The sequence below is a fragment of the Hyperolius riggenbachi genome, chromosome 1, assembly GCF_040937935.1.
Source record: "Hyperolius riggenbachi isolate aHypRig1 chromosome 1, aHypRig1.pri, whole genome shotgun sequence".
Lineage (NCBI taxonomy): Eukaryota > Metazoa > Chordata > Amphibia > Anura > Hyperoliidae > Hyperolius > Hyperolius riggenbachi.
The window spans coordinates 243,657,205-243,665,446 of record NC_090646.1 but is presented as its reverse complement, the minus strand read 5'-3'; positions in this window follow the sequence as shown (position 1 = coordinate 243,665,446).

Genomic DNA, 8,242 nt, shown 5'->3' with positions numbered 1-8,242 from the left:
GGATCACTTGAGTGTGCTGACCTTCCTGATTTTTTGTTTCAGTTTCCAATGGTCCAGCACCTCTTTTGTGGTGTGCGATTCTTTGAATTTTTTGACATATATCACTGTAATCTGCGCCCGTCAGTCCCTCACATAACGCTGACAGACTTTTGTAATTAGCAGTCACAGCAGGGGGAGCCTTTTCAGGTTTTAGGAGGAAAAAACTGATGGTTTAGCCCTGTTTTATCAACTGCCGAAAACTGTTATGCACGGGCTCACCTGTTGCCCGTCTTCCCCATACAGCCAAAGGACCTCCTTACTATAGATTTCCACAGGCTGTGAGGGAGGCAGCTGTCAGCGCAGACTCTGCTGCGCAATGAGCTGCTTTCCCTATCCAGCCTTTCCGTCTATTAATGATGACGAGCGGCTAATGACCCGCTCTGCCGTCCATCCCGCAGCTCTCCCCCTGATTAAGCCGCTGTGAGCCGCTGTGTAATTATTAATTTGCCGAGGAGCAGCTTATTACACAGCGGCTCAATAAGGGATCCATCTGAAAATGGCGCCTGTGAATAATGGCGCACGGTGTTGCCGCTTATCCGTTTGCCGCTTATCGCTATTTAACGTTAAAGCCTTATTGTTATTTAACGTTAAAGCCTTATTGTTATTTAGCGTTAACACACAGAACCCTCTCTGTACCTATCCCTAACCCCTAACCCCCCCCCTGGTGGTGCCTAACCCTAACCACCCCCCTGGTGGTGCCTAACCCTAAGACCCCCCTGGTGGTGCCTAACCCTAAGACCCCCCTGGTGGTGCCTAATCCTAAGACTCCCTGGTGGTGCCTAACCCTAAGACCCCCCAGTGGTGCCTAACCCTAACCTTGACAGTGTTACATTAAATCCATTCACCGTTTTGCAGTTAAATAACGTCTGCAGTTTGGCTTATGTAGGGCGCTATTGATAAATAACGTTACTGTGGGCAATAACATCTACTGTTTCGCAAATGAACAGCACTATTGATAAATAATGTTAGTGTGTGCCACTATTGATAAATAAAGTTAGTGTGTGCCATTTTTCTTCTTTTTTCCCTGTACGCCATTATTATGCAGTACTAACAATAAATAGCGATAAGCGCATCTTTTTAATGCGGCGCCATTTTTATGCATAGGCGCTGTGCACCATTATTCACTGATCAGGCTCAATAATGCTGTGACTGCTAATTACAAAAGTCCGTCAGCGTTATGTGGGGGACTGACGGACACAGATTACAGTGATATATGGGATATTAAAGGGCCATCTCAAAAATAAAAAAAAAATAAAAAAACACAGCAAGGCTGCTATATACTTGTTATATCTACTGTGGGATCACTGAAAATTAAATGATTCGTGGTAGTGGTCCTTTAACCACTTCCCAACCGCCTAACGCACAGAAGCGGCCGGGAAGTGGACCCCGCAAGGACCAGCTCATGCCCAAAGGCAGCGGTCCTTGTAGGGGCATGGGCGGAGCGATCGCGTCATCCGTGACGCGATCCTCCGCCGGCGCCTGTCACCGCTCACCCACCGCAACATCCCGCCGGCCATATGGAAGCGCCGGCGGGATGTTAATACACTTTGTAATGTTTACAAAGTGTATTATACAGGCTGCCTCCTGCCCTGGTGGTCCCAATGTCTGAGGGACCACCAGGGCAGGCTGCAGCCACCCTATGTCGCACCCAAGCACACTGATTTCTCCCCCCCTGCCCCAGATCACCCACAGCACCCCTCAGACCCCCCCTGCCCACTCCCCAGACCCCTGTTTGCACCCAATCACCCCCCTAATCACCCATCAATCACTCCCTGTCACTATCTGTAAACGCTATTTTTTTTATCCCCCCCCTGCCCCCTGCCCCCTCCTGATCACCTCCCACCCCTCAGATTCTCCCCAGACCCCCCCCCCCCAGACCCCCCCCCCGTGTACTGTATGCATCTATCCCCCTGATCACCTGTCAATCACCTGTCAATCACCTGTCAATCACCCATCAATCACCCCCTGTCACTGCCACCCATCAATCAGCCCCTAACCTGCCCCTTGCGGGCAATCTGATCACCCACCCACACCAATAGATCGCCCGCAGATCCGACGTCAGATCACCTCCCAAGTGCAGTGTTTACATCTGTTATCTACCCTAAACACCCACTAATTACAAATCAATCACCCATCAATCACTCCCTATCACCACCTGTCACTGTTACCCATCAGATCAGACCCTAATCTGCCCCTTGCGGGCACCCAATCACCCGCCTACACGCTCAGATTGCCCTCAGACCCCCCTTATCAATTTGCCAGTGCAATATTTACATCTGTGCTTCCCTGTAATAACCCACTGATCACCTGTCAATCACCTGTCAATCACCCATCAATCACCCCCTGTCACTGCCACCCATCAATCACCCCCTGGCACTGCCACCCATCAATCTGCCCCTTGCGGGCAATCTGATCACCCACCCACACCAATAGATCGCCCGCAGATCCGACGTCAGATCACCTCCCAAGTGCAGTGTTTACATCTGTTATCTACCCTAAACACCCACTAATTACCCATCAATCACCCCCTATCACCACCTGTCACTGTTACCCATCCGATCAGACCCTAATCTGCCCCTTGCGGGCACCCAATCACCAGCCTACACGTCTCAGATTGCCCTCAGACCCCCCCTTATCAATTCGCCAATGCATTAGTTACATCTGTTCTTCCCTGTAATAACCCACTGATCACCTGTCAATCACCTGTCAATCACCCATCAATCACCCCCTGTCACTGCCACCCATCAATCACCCCCTGGCACTGCCACCCATCAATCACCCCCTGTCACTGCCACTCATCAATCAGCCCCTAACCTGCCCCTTGCGGGCAATCTGATCACCCACCCACACCAATAGTTCGCCCGCAGATCCGACGTCAGATCACCTCCCAAGTGCAGTATTTATATCTGTTCTCTACCCTAAACACCCACTAATTACCCATCAATCACCCCCTGTCACTGCTACCTATCAGATTAGACCCCTATCTGCCCCTAGGGCACTCAATCACCCACCCACACCCTCAGAATGCCCTCAGGCCCCAGCCCTGATCACCTCGCCAGTGCATTGCTTGCATCTATTCCCCCCTCTAATCACACCTTGAGACACCCATCAATCACCTCCTGTCACCCCCTAGCACACCTACCCATCAGATCAGGCCCTAATTTGCCCCATGTGGGCTCCTGATCACTCGGCCAAACCCTCAGATCCCTCTCAGACCCCCTTCCGATCACCTCCCCAGTGCATTGATTGCATCTATTTTCCCCTCTAACCACCCCCTGAGACACCCATCAATCACCTCCTGTCACCCCCCTAGCACTCCTATCCATCAGATCAGGCCCAATACAACCTGTCATCTAAAAGGCCACCCTGCATATGACCGGTTCCACAAAATTCGCCCCCTCATAGACCACCTGTCATCAAAATTTGCAGATGCTTATACCCCTGAACAGTCATTTTTAGACATTTGGTTTCCAGACTACTCACGGTTTTGGGCCCGTAAAATGCCAGGGCGGTATAGGAACCCCACAAACTGACCCCATTTTAGAAAAAAGGCACCCCAATGTATTCTGTTACGTGTATGACGAGTTCATAGAAGATTTTATTTTTTGTCAAAAGTTAGCGGAAATTGATTTTTTTTTTTCACAAAGTGTCATTTTTCACTAACTTGTGACAAAAAATAAAATCTTCTATGAACTCGCCATACACCTAACGGAATACCTTGGGGTGTCTTCTTTTTAAAATAGTGTCACTTGTGGGGTTCCTATACTGCCCTGGCATTTTAGGGGCCCTAAACCGCGAGGAGTAGTCTAGAAAACAAATGCCTCAAAATAACCTATGATTAGGACGTTGGGCCCCTTAGCGCACCTAGGCTGCAAAAAAGTGTCACACATGTGGTATTGCCGTACTCAGGAGAAGTAGTATAATGTGTTTTGGGGTGTATTTTTACACATACCCATGCTGGGTGGGAGAAATCTCTCTGTAAATGGACAATTGTGTGTAAAAAAAATCAAACAATTGTCATTTACAGAGATATTTCTCCCACCCAGCATGGGTATGTGTAAAAATACACCCCAAAACACATTATACTACTTCTCCTGAGTACGGCGGTACCACATATGTGGCACTTTTTTACACCCTAAGTACACTAAGGGGCCCAAAGTCCAATGAGTACCTTTAGGATTTCACAGGTCATTTTGCGACATTTGGTTTCAAGACTACTCCTCACGGTTTAGGGCCCCTAAAATGCCAGGGTAGTATAGGAATCCCACAAATGACCCCATTCTAGAAAGAAGACACCCAAACGTATTCCGTTAGGAGTATGGTGAGTTCATAGAAGATTTTATTTTTTGGCGATACCACATGTGTGGCACTTTTTTGCACCCTAACTGCGCTAAGGGGCCCAAAGTCCAATGAGTACCTTTAGGATTTCACAGGTCATTTTGAGAAATTTTGTTTCAAGACTACTCCTCACGGTTTAGGGCCCCTAAAATGCCAGGACAGTATAGGAACCCCACAAATGACTCCATTTTAGAAAGAAGACACCCCAAGGTATTCTGTTAGTAGTACGGTGAGTTCATAGAAGATTTTATTTTTTGTCACAAGTTAGCGGAAATTGATTTTTTATTGGGTTTTTTTCACAAAGTGTCATTTTCCGCTAACTTGTGACAAAAAATAAAATCTTCTATGAACTCACCGTACTACTAACGGAATACCTTGGGGTGTCTTCTTTCTAAAATGGGGTCATTTGTGTGGGTCTTGAAACGAAATTTCTCAAAATGACCTGTGAAATCCTAAAGGTACTCATTGGACTTTGGGCCCCTTAGCGCAGTTAGGGTGCAAAAAAGTGCCACACATGTGGTATCGCCGTACTCAGGAGAAGTAGTATAATGTGTTTTGGGGTGTTTGTACACATACCCATGCTGAGTGGGAGAAAGATCTCTGTAAATGGACAATTGTGTGCAAAAAAATTTAAAAAATTGTCATTTACAGAGATATTTCTCCCACCCAGCATCGGTATGTGTAAAAATACACCCCAAAACACATTATACTACTTCTCCTGAGTATGGCAATACCACATGTGTGGCACTTTTTTGCAGCCTAACTGCGCTAAGGGGCCCAAAGTCCAATGAGCACCTTTAGGCTTTACAGGGGTGCTTACAAAATAGCACCCCCCCCAAAATGCGAGGACAGTAAACACACCCCACAAATGACCCCATTTTGGAAAGTAGACACTTCAAGGTATTCAGAGAGGGGCATGGTGAGTCCGTGGCAGATTTCATTTTTTTTTGTCGCAAGTTAAAAGAAATGGAAACTTTTTTTTTTGTCACAAAGTGTCATTTTCCGCTTACTTGTGACAAAAATTAATATCTTCTATGAACTCACTATGCCTCTCAGTGAATACTTTGGGATGTCTTCTTTCCAAAATGGGGTCATTTGGGGGGTATTTATACTATCCTGGAATTCTAGCCCCTCATGAAACATGTCAGGTGGTCAGAAAAGTCATAGATGCTTGAAAATGGGAAAATTCACTTTTTGCACCATAGTTTGTAAACGCTATAACTTTTACCCAAACCAATAAATATACACTGAATGGGTTTTTTTTTTAATCAAAAACATGTTTGTCCACATTTTTTGCACTGCATGTATACAGAAATTTTACTTTATTTGAAAAATGTCAGCACAGAAAGTTAAAAAAATCATTTTTTTTGCCAAAATTCATGTCTTTTTTGATGAATATAATAAAAAGTAAAAATCGCAGGAGCAATCAGATAGCACCAAAAGAAAGCTTTATTAGTGACAAGAAAAGGAGCCAAAATTCATTTAGGTGGTAGGTTGTATGAGCGAGCAATAAACCGTGAAAGCTGCAGTGGTCTGAATGGAAAAAAAGTGGCCGGTCCTTAAGGGGGGTAAAGCCCACGGTCCTCAAGTGGTTAAAGGGATTCCGAGCAGTGCAGAAACTATGGAAAGATGCATATCATTTTAAAGCTCTCTTTCTCCTCTTTCCAATGATATATAAACCGATGCGCTATGCCTTTTCGTTTTCGCTATTTTCGCGATTGAAATTGCCGCGGCCGCGATTTCAACCGCAAAAATAGAGAAAACTAAAAGGCGTAGGGCGACGATTTAGGTGTCGCCAGAAAGAAGAGAAAGAGAGCTTTAAAATGATATCCATCTTTCCATAGTTACTTGTATTACACAGGACGACACTTTCTCCAGTGTCAGCAGCTCCATTCAGCAGAATGGAGCTGCTGACTTTAGGAAAAAGTCTCCCTGTGTAATACAATGTAACTATGGAAAGATGGATATCATTTTAAAGCTCTCTTTCTCCTCTGTCTGTTGACACCTAAACCGCCACCCTACGCCTTTTAGTTTTCTCTATTTTCACGGTCGAAATTGCGGTCATGGCAATTTCAATCGTGAAAATAGCGAAAACTAAAAGGCATAGGGTGGTGGTTTATATATCATTGGAAAGAGGAGAAAGAGAGCTTTAAAATGATATGCATCTTTCCATAGTTTCTGCACTGCTCGGAGTCCCTTTAAGTCAAGTCAACATTTCTAAGTTTCAGTTGATATCAAATTCAAACACAAAAGTTGATAGGTAAAAATTCTCTCAATTTGTTCTGGCAAATAGTACAGCCAATGGCATGAGAATCACACCACATGTCTAAAGCTATGTAGATACGCTGGTTTAAACTTGACCATGGCGGACAATAAAACCGCCTCGGTCCAGTATTGTGAGTCAATCCAGCATGTGTACAACAGCATCCAGCATAATTGCGGAGGTTGCCAGTCCTTTTCTTTTTATATGGCAAGGATTGCAAAGGTGGGTAGCCTTTTTAGTCGTATTTGTACGACATTGGGCAGTATTCCGCATAATTGCGGAGGCTGTCTACCTTTTAAATGACAAAAACCGTATTCATACGGAAACTGGCAATAGCCCGCATTACAGCGGAGGTTGTCAGCTTTTTACTTGTTACAATAAAGTTTATTCAATTTTAGTCCCGCCCCGTGGTAACTGTTGCCACGGGAGGGAAACTATGTATAGAGGTCTGTCTGAGCGTAACGTCACCTGAGGAAGGCGTGGACTTACGCCGAAACCGGTAGTGACGTCAGACAGCAGTCACTGTGCACCGTTCCCCGCAGAAGGACGCTCCTGTGTGATTCCATCCACACCTCCAGCCCTGGCCAGGCTGGAACGTACTGAGGCGACCGACTGACGGGCTATACAAGGCGCAGTATTATTTTACATATTGTAAGTGCATATATTGTTGCGTGCTTAATACATATATTTGTGGTAATGCACCATCGGAGCGCTCTCTGTCTCCCCTTACCCTTCTGTGTACAATAGCCGCCTGACTTCTACTAAAGATCCGGCATGCAGGAGGATCAGCCAGCAGGCAGAGGATCAGCAGGACAGCCAGGCGTGTTTCAACGGAAATAAATACTGTATGGTAGCCTCCATATCCCTTTCACTTCAATTGTCCTTTTAGCAGCACATGACCTGGCCGACCAATCAGAGAATGCAAATATATTCCTGCATTGGTCTCAATTCACTACGCAGTTTAGACTAGTCTACTGATGGTTTTTAATCTACTAATAGTTTGGTGTAAATCAGTTGCATCAAAGAGGAATTCACTAATAATTACCTAATGTTTTAGATCTCATTTTAGACCTGGTCTAAAACCCTTGGTAATTAGGTCGGTAAAGCAGGGGAAATGATCAAAAGATGCAATTCACAAATGAGTAGCTATGACTGATATCCTTCTCCTCTGATGACTGATGAGCTCTTCTCTGAATACAATTAAACTCCTGCATAATTTATTCAAAGGTAACATCCTCTAAAATACCTCACAGATTTACTTTACCAACAGAAATCAGCTGGTCTAATATCTGTCACAAAAAGTGGGCGTGGTTACTACTTGTTTGCCTTTGTGAATTGCATCTTTTGAGGTCTAAAAACAGGTCTAAAACATTACACCAAACCATCAGTAGACTAAAAACCATTGGTAAACTTGTCTAAACTGCTTAGTGAATTGAGGCCATTCTCACTGAAATCAACAGTCATGACTGGAAGGCAGGGTTAGTGGGCACTGTTGCCTAGCAATACGTGCAAGCTGTTTTGTGGTGCTGTAGTGACAATAAATTTAACAGCTGCTGCCACCAAAAATGTGATGATGCTTTATCTGGGGAAAGATGTAATTGC